The 15,456-nt window shown below is 45.6% G+C and overlaps 1 protein-coding gene across 8 annotated transcripts in view; it reads right to left on the reverse strand.

Moving 5' to 3' along the window:
• The window catches only part of KANK1 (KN motif and ankyrin repeat domains 1), a 211,717-nt gene that overhangs the window by 110,020 nt on the left and 86,241 nt on the right, over positions 1 to 15,456 (reverse strand). The window lies entirely within an intron of this gene.

Here is a 15,456-nt window from a genome sequence, read left to right on the forward strand (position 1 = left end):
AGGAAAGTAAAAAACAGGGGAGCCTGGGTGGCTCAGTCAGTTAAGCCTCTAACTCCTGATTTAGGCTCAGGTCACAATCTTCCTATCGTGAGATTGGGCCCTGCGTCCGGCTCTGTGCGGAGAGTGCCAAGACTGCTTGGGATTTCGTCTCCCTCTATCTCTTAAAAATCAATAAATAAACATTAAGAAAAATAAAACATCTGCTAAAAAAAAAAAAGGAAAGTAGAAAAGAGAACAAGCAATTCTCACTGCCTATAGGTACATGTCCAGAGCTGGCTTGTTTGGTTGAGGTTTCAACAGAGAACATAGGTAGAGAACATCAGCCCATCTGCCCTAAGTTGGTGGTGGGAAAAGTTCAGCCCAGGAAGCGATTTTGTTCTACCAGCCCATTTTGCTTGTGCCTCTCCCATGGCCAGATGGAAAAAGAATCACTATAAAGGTGACCTGGGGCCCCTCCTGCCAGGCTGGCTTCTGGCCCAGCGCAGAAGTAACTTCTCAGACTAAACAGATAGACCCACAGAAGCAAGGGCTGACATCTTTGAGAAAATTAGTAAGGAAATAAAATCCAAGATATGAAACACCTGCCATCCCATCTCTTCTTCCTGATACCTCCCCTCAACTGACTCCATTTGCCTTGTGAAGACAGTAGACACGTTTGGTTTTTGAAAAATAAATGTTTAACAGCAAAGTCAACAAGTGACAGTTGTAGAATATAAACTGTTAAGCCACTGATAAAGAACTGGACAAAGTAAAATAACTTCGATGTTAGGGTCGCCTGGGTAGCTCAGTCGGTTGAACGTCCGACTTCGGCACAGGTCATGATCTCACGGTTTGTGAGTTCGAGTCCTGCATCAGGCTCTGTGCTGTCAGTACAGAGCCTGGAGCCCGCTTCAGATTCTGTGTCTTCCTCTCTCTCTGCTCCTCCCCCACTCACGCTCAGTCTCTGTCTCTCAAAAAATGAATAAACGTTAAAAAAAAATTTTTTTTTAATAATAACCTTAATGTTAAAGATAGCTCAAACACATAACTTTTAAATTATACTTTATTAGATTTAACAGATTGTTTGCAGGAATGGAAAAAAAAATCAACCTAAATGACCCACCATTCACTTATGAAAGTATATTTGAAACATGAAACAAAAACTACTCTCTTAGAATATTACGACCCTGTAGGGTAGGAATTGCATTTTTAGATATGTGTTGGTGGCATTACTCTTCATCAAAATTTCCCACCCCTTCCTAAGGAGGAATTACACGTCCCCACCCTGCTGAGTGCAAGTGTGGTCACATGATTTGCTCCTGGCAATGACCATGTATCACTTGCAGGAGAAAACATGAAAAACTGGTGTGAACCTTCCTTCACCTTGCTCTCTCTTCCTCCTGCTCTGAAGAGTGACAATGATGTAGACAGAGACTGTCCCATCAACAGACTGGGGTCAACACTGAGGACAGTTGCAGCTAACCCACAACGAACGTGGAACATGAATGAGAAGTCAACACGAAAGCCACTCAGATTTGAGGTCATGCAGAATAATTACTGTCTTGATTGACTTTGAGTGCTACTTACATAGGGCTCTTCATAAAGCTTGGGTGGATGTCTGGAAGACAGGAAGTATTCGGAAACTCAATGGTGAAATTTGGTAGGTGTCAGGTGAACAGAAATCAAATATTTCTTTACAGGGTGTGGAGACAAGAAGCTGTTAGGTTAAGCGACAGCTACAGGAGCAGCAAACAAAGATTTTGTGAACTGCGATTAAAACCTGGGTTATGCAGTGTGACAGCAATTTGAGCAGCACTATCTAGTCTAGCAATCAGCACAAGATTTGCCATTTTAATCCAGCGGCTCCAAACATGAGTAGACCGAATATCAACCAGCTCCTGACAAGTCATCAAAGTAACTGCCAAAATAGCTTCACTTTAGTCCCCGTGGATATAAATTTCTAATATGGTCATTCCAGGGAATGGATCAAAGATTGCCTAAACTTTAAATACACTCGGCGCTGGAAGAGCCTCGTTGGGCCAAGATGATCAACTGGGGCACAGAACTTGGGTTATCAGTTGGCACAGCCTTCAGAACTTGGCATCCCATGGACCAGAAGCAGGCTCATAATCTTTCCCTTGGATTTGGCAGTTCTTTCCTCCTTCTCGCTTTTACGACTCCCTTGGGATCCCCTCTACCCCTGTCTTCTGTCTTCAGACGTCAACCGCAAGATACAAAATTTGCTCCTGATGTCACAGCCATACCTTATGGCGCCCTAACCGACATCCAGAATCTGGTATTGACTGGATCAATGCGAAGACCAAGCAGGGAACACAGCCACTAATCAAGCCTTTACCAAGAGGACTGGCCCGGTGGTAGGCACCATGAGAACATTTGGGAATCCTCAAGTCCAGGTCTTAAACTCACAGGGGCAGTTTTTAATCTAGTTGAGGAGAAAAGAAAGAAAAAAGAAAGGAAACACACCCTTCTCAACTAGCCCAGTTTACAAATGAATACCCTGTGGGTAGCAAACCTTCACTCAAGGGCAGATGAGATCAGAGAGAGGGAGAGAACACAGGCAAGCCTTCCTCTCACCCAATGAAACACTCAAAGGAGGGAAAAAGACTAGCAAAAATGGAAGAATCTAGGATGTCAGGACTAAAACAGCGAAGAATATAATTCACCCTTAAGTTATTTGTGTGTTAAAAGTTTCGATTGAAAATGCAAAAAGACACTTCCTAGTTCTTAAGAAAAGGATACTAAAATTCACCTGAGGGAAAAATAAATACTTGGAACTTAATTTTTCCTAATGTTTATTTATTTTTAGAGAGTGATAGAACATGAGTGGGGGAGGGTTAGAAAGGGGGGGGGGGAGGGAGACACAGAATACAAAGCAGTGCGGTCAGCACAGAGCCCGACATGGAGCTCAAACTCACGAACCATGAGATCATCACCCAAGCTGAAGTCAGACACTCAACCCATGGAGCCACCCAGGGGCCCCATGGTTGGGACTTTAAAAGTGGAGGTGGGGGAGGGGGGAAGCAGGGCAGAGGAGAATGAATTATCTGGATGTGATGCATGGGCTAAACAGAAAAACAAAGGGTCCAAGCAAAGTACACGCTGAGGTTATACGGAAAGCATACCAAAAAATGATACATGTACAATTTTATACTATATAAAAACTGTGCTCATGTACAATTGGCAACCCATAAATAATGCAAACGAGTAGAAGTTAAGGTGACATGGTTGTTGGTTGTGGGGTTTTTTAATATAAAAGTTATTTATTTCGTTAAAAGAGCATGCCCAGTGAATTCCACAAACCCCACAACTTACCCAGAACCCTCCAGTCTGCAGCTCCCCCCACTACCCCAGGCGATACCACCTCCCCGCGCCTTGCCCCCTTAGGGAGGCACAGGGACGTGTATGTTACCGGGTGGTCACAGCGGCTACGGATGCTCCTGGCATTTCATGGACAACGGCCAAGGACACGGATCACCCTACAACACATGGGACGGTCCCACACAACGCACGACTGTCTTACTCAGGACACCAGCAGAGTTGCTACAAATAAAATACCCCAAGGAATAAGACAAAGACCAGTCTTTCTAACACTTGCTACGTGAGATACACTATAATAAAACCCCAAACTTCAACCAAGGGCCTTTAACTTCCTATCATTATGATTTTAAAACAATGCTACCTTTTTCATTAAAAAAAACCCACAAAAACCTGAGAATATAATCTCTCGTCAAAGAAGCAAATGGGCGACAGATTTTTACATCATTAGAAAACAAAATTACATTTCCTGAGAGAGATTATATTGCAGTGATGCTAGATATGATGTAAGAGTAAGCACTGAGGGTCTAACAATTATCCCCGTGTGCTAAACACATTATTGCACCCTTTCGGGATACCATTAGCCCGCAGCTGGTCCAGAACTACTGGGACTAGTGGCCTGTGACATGCAGGGGTCCGAGCCGGGACAATGGCTGGAAACCGGAGCTGACCGCACTGGTGGGCAATTTGCTTCTTGCCAAAGGTGCTCCTCTGGGCCTCCCAGATGTGCCTGCAGTAGTAAAGACAGCACCTTCTCTCTGGTCAAAAAGAAGAGAGGAGGAGGAAACAGAGAAATTCCTTCTCACCAAGGGTGTAGAAAGGAGATCCTGAATGTTCAATGAAAAGGCTTTCCTACCTTTATGATTTTCAGTCCTCGGGAGACTCCTGGGGAGAATCAACTTCCCAAAGGGCTGTTGACACTGCCATCTAGTGAGCACAGTCCTTTTTACACCAGAAAGTCGGAAAAATTTAAGAGCTCACGGACCCATGCTTTCTTAAGGTCAGGTACAGGAAGTAGAAATAGCCTGCTCCTAAAAACATTTAAAGTATCACTTATTTTATGGGGCCCCCGGGTGGCTCAGTCAGTTAAGCCTCCGACTTCGGCTCAGGTCACGATCTCGCGGTTCGTGAGCTCGAGCCCCACATCAGGCTCTCTGCTGTCAGCACAGAGCCCACTTTGGATCCTCTGTCCACCCCCTCCCACCCCTCCTCAACTCCCTTCCTCCCTCTCTCTCTCTCTCTCAAAAATAAATATGAAAAAATAAATAAAAACGAGCACAGAGGCATAGAGGCAAATTCCGTTTTCCCCATAAAGTATGCAGGCTTTGCTCTCTGCCCAGCAGTGGCTGTCCAGGTCCGCATGCCAACAGCACGGCCACTGTCCCCTGTGTGGGCGGCACCTGCACTCTTCCCAAGTAGTGTGCTACGCATCTGCTCATCGGCTGTTAGGCACCCAGGAGCCCAGTCCGTTCCCAGACTATTTACAAGACACAGAACATGATGTCCCCTACCTTCCTTCCTCACTCCCTCTTCTTGTTATTCCCCTCTGTCCCAAGATCCTCACCCACGGATTTCTAATTTTATTTTGCATGCCTTTTTAAGTCCCCACGAAGTGTTTTCTACAACAAGACTGGGGAGGTACATAAACGAAGTCCGCTAGTGTTGCCGTTCTGGGTGCCACGCGCTGCTGGGTCCACGGGTCAGCAAAGGGAAGGGCAACTTCACAGGGCCCCCGGGGTTCCTGCCTTCTGGGACCCTTGGGGCTCCCTTCCCTCTTGTTCATTCATTAGCAGAACTGCTGACGGGCTAAGGCGGGGTTCACACTAAGTGCCATCATCCAAGACGCTGCTCGCTTATAATTGCCATTCTCTTCACATTCCAGGATGGCCTTGTAAGGTGTCTTCACCTTGGGAGTTCAGGCTAAATTCCCACAGTTTCTTCAACTGAAGGCACTGCCTTAATTCCCATCCCACAAATCGACCGTGTCTCACCGTGTTCGCACCTTGCCCCTTCCCCAAGTAAATGGTCAATGTATTCCAGCTTAAAGCGTTTATATGAAAGGGTTTTTGTTTTAGTTTGAAATGCAAAAGCTTGTTGGGAGGCAGAATAGAAACTGTTACAGCAATGTGCATGAAGATAATCCCCAATCCCAAAGGCTTTCCCTCCTCTCTCAAGAACCACATTGGAGGGACTGGCTAGCTTATCACCACCCAGGCGTATACTGTGCTTATCTCCAAAAGTCTGGCCTACGTGCTGCTGACCTGCATTCCAACGCTGTTGCCTCCACACTGATACCCCGTGAGCGTTCATCCCTGGGACATCTCAGACTTGGTACTGAAATTCCCTTTCTTATTTCTAATAATTGGCTTGTAAAAAAAACCAACCAAACCAAACCAACAACAACAGAGACTGTAAAAATTACATTCTCCATCCTACACCCAAGAGTTACAACATCTGGCTGTGTATTTTCTCGAGAACTGCCCAAAGCACAACACAACGCCTGATATCCTGTTAGCAAAGCAGAGCGTAGGGGGTGGGGGGTGGGGGAGGGAGGTAGTATAGGCAATATGTGTGTTTGTTAAACAAATAAAGGCAGGTGTTATTTTCCAACATCGTAGTTTTCTATGGACAGGTGCACACCAAGTTAGATGGTAAAGATGATGGGGATAAATGAAAAATTACTGCGAAGATAAACTATCAAAAATGCCTCGGAAAGGGAATCTGAAGGTCAGAGAATCAGTATCCAAGGTTCTGAATTTGAGACGTGACTCCTATCTGATGAGATAGACTCTCTCTTTCATTAAAAGCTGAAGGGAAGAACTTTTTTCGTGGCTTCTGTTTGCAATTCCGCCTCTGTGCAGGCTGAGGACAGAGGACACAACGTCTCATGGCTTTTATTCCAATTTTAGTCATCACCTGAAGCCCCCACCTCTTCCTCTCTGTGTCGTAGATAGAATCTGGAAGGTAAGTCCAGACACCCAGTTTTACGAGTTGGAAACTAAGGCAGAGGTGGTGAGGAAGCCGGCCCAGGAAGCAGGACTTGGTTCAGTGACAACTGTCTTACTAAAAGATTCTCTAGTTTACCCGCTGTTTTTACAGGTAGAAAGCTGTGGACTGGGCCCAGTGCTAGCAAATCAAACTCTGGGGACTGACAGCCAACATCTCCAAAGGCCAAAAAACCACCACACATGTCAGGCCAACCTTCCCTTCAGGTGTGGGGATGGAGACAGGGCTGGGGGACAGAGTGGCAGTAACCTACTTATACTCAGGCCAGGGTAGCAAAGCAAGCGAACACATACGGGACACGGAAGATACCTCCTTTCAAAGGCAAAAGATCCAAAACAATTCAACAAAAAGAAAAAGAAAGGAAAACAAATGGGAGAACACCACGGTACCAATTCTCCTGTAAGCAGACGGAGGAAATGAACACAGTTGCAAAAAGCAGTCTTATATATTGGTTTCTTTCCCTTTGCTCAGCCACATTTCCTACAAAGGTGGAAAAGACGTCAAACGTGGTTTCTACCTATGGGTCCAGAAGATGCAATCAAATGTCAAAGACACCCGGGTCACGGACGTGTAGCCAGGAGTGTGTTTTTCCCTAAACACAACTGAACTGCTCCCCCCACGCCCACCCCCCCAGCTTTCTGTCCGGTCAGTGCTCTTGGGCCTTGGGTATCCAATTCCTCTCTTATCTGAAGGGATTCTTCAATGGCCCTTACACCCAGGAGCGCTGGGGCCTGCTGCCTCCAGCCACCTCTTGAACATAGTCAAGTGGGCATCAACACCACTAATACAGGAAGCTGCACTGTGTCCAACCAGCAGCTACAGAAAACCAACAATGGGTAACGTCTCCGAAGAGGGAACTGCCCGGATTCCGTTTTCCGAAATCGGACAAACCGGTACTTTAGTTTTTAAATACCTCCTACGGTCACCACTTCTTGATCATTCCACTCATCAGGACCATCTTTTCTCGCCACACATAACCTTTGCTTAAGGGCTCACCGTGGCTCCCTTTGGAAGCATCTTGACTTTATATACGTCTCTACCATTCTACCTTATTAGGGTGATCCTGTAACTGCTTTGATAATCTAGAAACTGTCTTTGGATAATTATAAACACCTTAACTAATTCAAATCACGTTCGTACTTTTGGCCTAGTTATTTCTGTGCATTTATCCCAAGGAAATAAGGTTTTACTGTCATGGTGTCTAAAGTATCAAAGAATTAGACATAATTAACATTTTTAACATTAGGAAGATGGTTCACAAATTATAGCACATTAATGTGATTCAACATTATTTATTATTACCGTAGAGGCTTTGTCAAAGAGTCGGTAAACTGGGGCACCTTAAGTAAAAGGAGTATTCGAAATATGCCACATAAATAAAATGAAAACTAAAACACATAAGATGAAAACACGTTTACATGAGAGACAAAATCTGTAAGTAATTTGAAAATATCTTGTTTGGGGCGCCTGGGTGGCGCAGTCGGTTAAGCGTCCGACTTCAGCCAGGTCACCATCTCGCGGTCCGGGAGTTCGAGCCCCGCGTCGGGCTCTGGGCTGATGGCTCGGAGCCTGGAGCCTGTTTCCGATTCTGTGTCTCCCTCTCTCTCTGCTCCTCCCCCGTTCATGCTCTGTCTCTCTCTGTCCCAAAAATAAATTAAAAAACGTTAAAAAAAAAAATATCTTGTTGGTTTTAACAAATAAATACAAAATACTTGCTAACCAGGGGTTTGAGGAAAATTAATTTTGCCCCGATTCCAAACTAAGATATGGACCTACTTCTCCTTCATTTAGAGTTAACCCAAGTGGAATTTATAAGCTTTCCTAAATTTTACGGGAGCCTACTAAAAGAAATGAAAGTACCACCAATGGGTTAAAAGACAAAACATGGCAGCAGCATCAATATCTACTCAATCTCTTTAAAATGGACTTGAGGGGTGCCTGGGTGGCTCAGTCGGTTGAGCGTCCGACTTCAGCTCAGGTCATGATCTCACGGTTCGTGAGTTCGAGCCCCACGTCAGGCTCCGTGCTGACGGCTCAGAGCCTGGAGCCTGCTTCAGATTCTGTGCCTCCCTCTCTCTCTGCCCCTCCCCTGTTCATGCTCTGTCTCTGTCTCTCTCAAAAAGAAATAAAAACATTAAAAAAAGTTAAAAAAAAAATAAATAAAAAGTAAAATGGACTTGAGATTGCAAGGATTCACAAACACACCCCTAAAATGCATAAGCCATAAACTTATCAAAGTACTTCCCAAATTAAAACACTGCAGTGGCATCATAACACCACGCTAATTATCAGTTTAATAACATGGTGAATTTCCTCTGGTCAAGACCAAATGCTGTATGTGTGGACAGTCCATTTTTTACATTTTAATTCACTGTTGCGGCCAACTTTCTGAAGGGGTAGGAGTCAAGTTTTCTTCCCTTTGGGTTTTCAGAACATAAGCATTTCCAACCATCTTAAAAAGGCTCAGGTCACGAAAGCTAGCTGGGCAGGGACAGCGGGAGGCCAGCCGTGACCCAGAAAGCTAGCAAGAAGCGTGAGTGTGTGCTCATGTGTTCTTTCCCATGGTTCCATCCAAGAACACGCTGAACTGAAGCGAAGGGTATGAATGCATCCATTATCCCACTGAACATCTTAACACCAGTGCAGTTCACTCCCTTGGAGACAATCTGGGCCATCAACTGGGGTGGAGGCCCTTGAGTAACTTGACGAGTTGGCTTCATCTAGGGAGCTTCTCAGGTGTGGTTCAACAGCCACACCCTAAAGACTGATAACCTTTTGTGAATTATTTATCATGTCTGTTTACCCCTTTGGCTTGAACCAAGACAGAGGACCCAGTTGGCCTGGGTGATGTCCTAGTCCTGAAGGAGACACTTGCAGACAGAGCCCGCCTCATTCACGTCAACTGTCTTGATGGTGCCCTCATGCACACGCTCTCACGCTGACCTTCCTGATCTCTTGTACTCGGAAACAATGACATTTTTCTACATGTAACATGGGTCAACCAAGGTATTTCTTTTACGTCTTGAAGAGAATACATACATATTAATAAAGGAAAATTGTTCTACGGTCACAAGATAACCATCAAATAAAGTCACTCGTGTGACAATCCTGAAAGGTTATGCTCTCGCCTTCAAAGGTTCCATGGTAGTGAATAAGTTACGAGCACACATACCCAGCCACAAACACAGGTTTCCAGAGGGAAAACAAATGGGGCATACACACAAGCCGGAGAGGGTGGCAAGAACGTGAAAGAGGGTTTTCCTGGTGTTTTCTAGAGATCAGCCTCATTTCAACCCTACGCCCATTTCAGGGCTGCTTCTTGGCCTAAAGATCCTTGAAACCCCTACCGTGACATTCTGTTCCTGCCCTCTAAGTTGCGAGAACAAGGAGAGCAAGAAGTTTATGGAGGTTCTTACAGCACTCTTTTTCTAGAACTCTGCTTCTGGGCTCGGTGAAGACAACAAGGCTGGCCTCCTGGACGGGGGTGAGGCAGGTATGTGCAGCTGGCCTTGGAACTGGGTGGAAGCAGGAATCTGTACAAGAACCAACAAGCCCAGGAGAGAGGTACCCAATCGAGCCTGTGTTGAGTGCTTAGCCATCTGTCTTCATGTGGATTATGAAATGCCAGATGTAACCCTCAGTGCCATTCCGAATGACCCAACAGCATGCAGAGGAATCCAGGAAGGCGAAAGAGGGTGCCATTCATTCATGAACGACCAGTCCAAGAGCCAGTTTTAGAGGATGACCCAGGAAAACTCACAAAATTGGAATGTATGTGGTAGCCCCCAAGTGTTCCGTGGGCATAAAACGTTCCAAAACGGGGGCGCCTGGGTGGCGCAGTCGGTTCAGCGTCCGACTTCGGCTCAGGTCACGATCTCGCGGTCCGGGAGTTCGAGCCCCGCGTCGGGCTCTGGGCTGATGGCTCGGAGCCTGGAGCCTGTTTCCGATTCTGTGTCTCCCTCTCTCTCTGCCCCTCCCCCGCTCATGCTCTGTCTCTCTCTGTCCCAAACATAAATAAATGTTGAAAAAAAAAAAGATTTAGGGGCGCCTGGGTGGCGCAGTCGGTTAAGCGTCCGACTTCAGCTCAGGTCACAATCTCGCGGTGCGCGAGTTCGAGCCCCGCGTCGGGCTCTGGGCTGATGGCTCGGAGCCTGGAGCCTGTTTCCGATTCTGTGTCTCCCTCTCTCTCTGCCCCTCCCCCGCTCATGCTCTGTCTCTCTGTCCCCAAAATAAATAAAAACGTTGAAAAAAAAAAAAAGTCCCAAAACGAAAATAGGAGCGAACCACCGCATTTCACTAGTTTCTTCTGAAGTTTCTAAAACCACGTGTAGGTCGTCCAAATCGACCAGAACATCAACACCGCGAGAGCAGGTGCGCGACACACGTGTGCTGAGTGCAACGAACACACATTGAGCCCTAATTCTGGTTCTCCTTTCCAGCTGCTGTGGTCACATGAAAGCAGTTAACTTACTTTTTGCCTCCGACATTTTTAGTTCTCAAACTTTTCAGACAACGTGTTTAAATCCACTCAAACATATTTCAATTAAACATTCCTCATACGAGATTCAATATGACATGTGTGGGGGGTGGGGGGAAGCAACGAGGTTGTTTTTTTTTTTTTTTTTTTTTTTTCCCCCTCCCATTCTGGTCTTTTCAAGAGGAAAACACGCTCGTGCTAGTTGGATGAAACCGGCTGAGTGGTAAAAAGCCAGAGCTGGAATCCAGCATACGGCAAAGCTGGTTTCACGAGCACCCGCTTTACAGGAAGGGTGCGAGGACACAGGGCCATGTAGCACAGACAGACCTGGTGCTGCCCCAAGTGTCATCTGGGGCATGGAGACAAGTTGATCGCCTTACCACTTCTCTCTCATCCTAGTCACTGCCTACCCCTTAATAAAATCACTCTCACCAGGAATTCACCCACTCACCAAACCGTTCTGGGCACAGCGGCTCTCTTGAGTAAGAGAGCTCATTTCCCCCTATTTCAAAGCACTAAGGGAGAGGTGGCCACCAGCGAGACTCCTTTCCCACCCCTTCCTTTCCCCTGTCACTATGCTCACCATCACTAGACCGTACCATCCCATTCACTTCCTTAGTAAATCTGATCCCTTTTTTTTTTTTTTTTAAACTCCAGAGTTTTCCTAAGGCCTGGCATTCCCAGGTATGCATTATCTGGTCTCTCCCCCCACCTCCAGCTTTTGTTCCATTAATGGCCCATCCAGCACTTAACATCTTCGGCCAAGATGCTTGGTCTAAGCATGAATAAATCAAGGAGCTGCAGTTCGCTTGTACATCTGTTGATGACTTCCTGTATTTTGTGGGGAAGAGCACACTTCAGTGCCTCCCTTTCCTCACCTGGAAATCAGATATTAAGACGCCCTCCTATGACTGGTCTACGGAATCGCCATTAGGGAAGATCACAAAGTGATCGGCAAATAGGAGGTAAGCCTCTAGCGACCTACTTTCCTATAAAAAAAAAAAAATAGTAATATATACTTTTTTCCAAAACATATTAGGACACATACGTGTAACTGAGTATTTCCTAGTGAAATGTATTTTGGACTCTAGCAGATGGATCCAACACACTTCTGCCCTAACACTCTGAAATTGCTCTCCCTGCTACTTGGGAGTTCAATTTCCCAAGACTGACCATTCTCACTACTGCCCGTTGTTCAAGACCCAGGATCAAATGTCCCTCCTTCCATGCAGCCTTCCTTGATCACACTGGACAGAAAGCATCCCTCACGCCTCTCATCTCCTACGGCTCCCTGTGCCCCACTAGTCTTTGTTTCACTTGCCAAAGTGTCTGATGTCATGTTGGGCACAGACTGGGGCAGACACGCCACGATTACCATAGCAAGAACGGCCCTTTCTATACGTCCCTTCGTATTTATAAGAGAGAAAACTAGAAACAGACTGAACACCCAACATCAGGGGACAGCTTCGCAAGAACCACGGTGCATCAACACAATGGGGTATTATGTTCCTCATAAAGACGACCGCTAGATGACTTCTGCCCGTTTGTGGAAATGTTCATATCGTACAATACTTTACAGAAAAAAAAAAATACACAAACAGAATATGAACCATGCCTCCAATTCTAAAAATGTCTGGATGCACCTTTACAAGGCAATTTGAAGTTAAATAAGTAAACTTGACAAGAAGTAGCATTTTTAGCCTACATTCACAGTATCACATGACATCTTAAATTCTCCAGCATTAAATATGTTGCCAAAAGAGCCTTACTACGTTAGACATCATCAAAGAGCACTCCCAATGCCTGGGAACCTTCTTCACTCTAATGTAACGTTGTTGTTTTAGTCCCAGTTCTTGAAAACAGGCTTAGAGAAGCTTTAGTAGCTGTTCGTACCTGGTGAAACACACCCTTTCTGAAACCAAGTCAAACCATCCAGAAAGCCTTACCCTCAAAGCTGACCTCTGTGACCCTGGATTTGTGAAAAGGAGTGGATTTAGTAAATAGGAATGAGAGGTCAAGTCAAGGAGCGCCAACAAATCAAAGAAACAGGGATGAGAGCCACAAGAGGGTGGAGGGAAAGTGGTCTCTGTCATTCCACAAGTGCCCATTCTCTGGGCCCCCTCCCCCCGTCCCTGCATGGGGAAAGGAGCACAATCCAGTCTCCTTCCACCAACACGGGGATATCTCACTGCACCGGGGTCAGGGCACCCAAATGTGCTCAAACAAGGAAATTCTGGGACACCTGGGTGGCTCCGTTGGCTGAGCGTCCGGATCTTGGTTTTGACTCAGATCGTGATCTCGTGGTTTGTGGGTTTGAGCCCCACATTGGGTTCTGTGCGAAAAGTGTGGAGCCTGCTTCTTGGGCTTCCCTTTCCCCCTCTCTCTGTCCCTCCCCTGCTCACACTGTCTCTGTCTCTCTCAAAATAAATACACTGTGAGTGAGTAAATGAAGGAAGGAAGGAAGGAAGGAAGAGAGGGAGGGAGGGAGGGAGGGAGGGATGGAGGAAGGAAATACTAGTGACAAGAGGTCTCCCATGTCAGAATGCCTCTGACTTCAGGAAAGCTGACTCCAGTGTTTTCTACTTATGCCAATCCCCACCCCCCCCAAATTTTAAGAGTCTGCACATGGCTCATGTATCATTATAACCATCTTTCTCCCGCAATTTCTAGTCACTTCCTGAAGTGTGATTTAAGAGACAAGGTGGTAACAAAATAACTTCCCATCAGCAACAAGAGACCAGGACCTTACTGGTTCTTACCATCACAGCCTTTTCTTCAGTGGTTAGAATAACAGAGTAACAAAACATCAGTTGTGAGTGGCCCTGTTACCCACTTCGGAGGCACCCACGTTAAACAGAGAACGCTGACAGTTTTCTGTCACGTTGTCTAAGCCATCACTCACATGAAAGCCACATGGTTACTTTATACTCAAACCCAATAGCCAAATGGTATCTTTTAGTGCTCAAGTGATTGCTGTGTTAATAATTTCCACCGTGTCTCTTTTTAGCCTAAGAAGGGAACTTTCAGACTACAGAAGCTGGATAGCTCCTTGAAGCCCCAAATCATCCATTCGTTACCCAGCAAAACCCTAATACATCTTAAGCCCAACACCTATGACCCCAACTTTTCCTGAACTTGTAAAGCAGGTTTTTAATTACCTGCTGGATAAAAATCCACCCTCCTCCTTTCTCAGGACTTCCTTCTTCCAAGGATGATCTCATCATGAGCCCAGTATAATCACAAGCTCACATCTTAGAGACGTAGGAAGGGTAGATACAAGGGAGGTTCAAGTTAGGGCTTTTTATTTCTTCCAGCTAAGATCCCACTTGCACTATCTTCCAGGCTTCCTGAATCCAAATTCCACACACTGTTGCCGGGTGCGGGTGAAGTGGGAGCACCGGCACGAAAGGTCAAGGCAGCTTCCAGTGACTCATCCCCAAGGTCTATACACTGTGAAGTTTAGTGTTTAAGTGCTTATCTTTTCTGCTGTTAAATATACTCCACCAGCCCAAAGCCTCAAGCTTCTACTCACAGTAAAGCAAGAAAGCCTAAGAGAGAAGTTGCATTCAGCTTCAAGAAAAGGCATGATGGCACCATCTCGGAGCAATTTCCTCTCCTCTTATCTCGAATTTTATGTCCAGAAACCAAAGGTGTGACAATAGCTGAACCCCCAAAAAACTAACCTTAAAAGTCATTTTTTTCAAAACCATCTGAAATGTTTTCCAAAATTTAAAGAGACTTTGAGGGGCACGTGGGCAGCTCGGTCTGATGAGCGTCGGACTTGGGCTCACGTCATGATCTCATACTTTGTGGGTCCGAGCCCCGCGTCGGGCTCTGTGCTGACAGCTCAGAGCCTGGAGCCTGCTTCGGATTCTGTGTCTCCCTCTCTCTCTGCCCCTCCCCTGCTCGCTCGCACGTGCTCGCTCTCTCTCTCTCTCAGAAATAAACAAACATTAAAAAAATTAAGAATGCTTTGAGCAAATGGCAACCCTGAAGGCATTCTCCTCCTTAGCGACATGAGGACAGTCACAGAATGCTGTGTGGGATGAGCAGTGACCTGAGACAATAATCCAAGCCATTCTCGGGTCTACTCACTATGTAATCCTGGATGAGTCATTTCATGTTTCAAGCACTGGGTTCTGTTTCTGAAATATTGGGAGGTTTCTAGTAAGAGCAAATGAGATGCTATTTGAAAACTATCCCCCACACTGCCTGGCACACAGTGCCGGTTCAATAAATGGTTATGAATGACTGACATCGCTATTAATATTCCCCATGTCTCCAGGGAAGAGAGGGAATCAAGAACCAGAGAACATGTTTCGTGCTTTGAATGTTAGCTCTGTTACTCTAGGCACTAGAGCATCTATGAATTGGTACCTGAAAGTCAAGATCCTATAGGAGAAAGCTTTTTGCGAAACTCAAAGGGCCAGTGACACGCTGCTCACCTCAACCATGACTTAATGAATAAAAAAAAAAAAAAAGAAAGAAAGAAAAATTAAGCATAATAAGGTGGAATTTTTAAAAGAGAAAGTTTAGTCCACTTTTTATTTTAATTAATAGTAGGGCACAGAAAAATTATTAATATGGTAGGTAAAATATTCCTGTTCTAGAATGAGGGAAAGGTAAAGACGATTAATGCACCAACTACAAAGAGTAAA

This window comes from Felis catus, chromosome D4 (genome assembly GCF_018350175.1).
Source record: "Felis catus isolate Fca126 chromosome D4, F.catus_Fca126_mat1.0, whole genome shotgun sequence".
Classification (NCBI taxonomy): Eukaryota; Metazoa; Chordata; class Mammalia; order Carnivora; family Felidae; genus Felis; species Felis catus.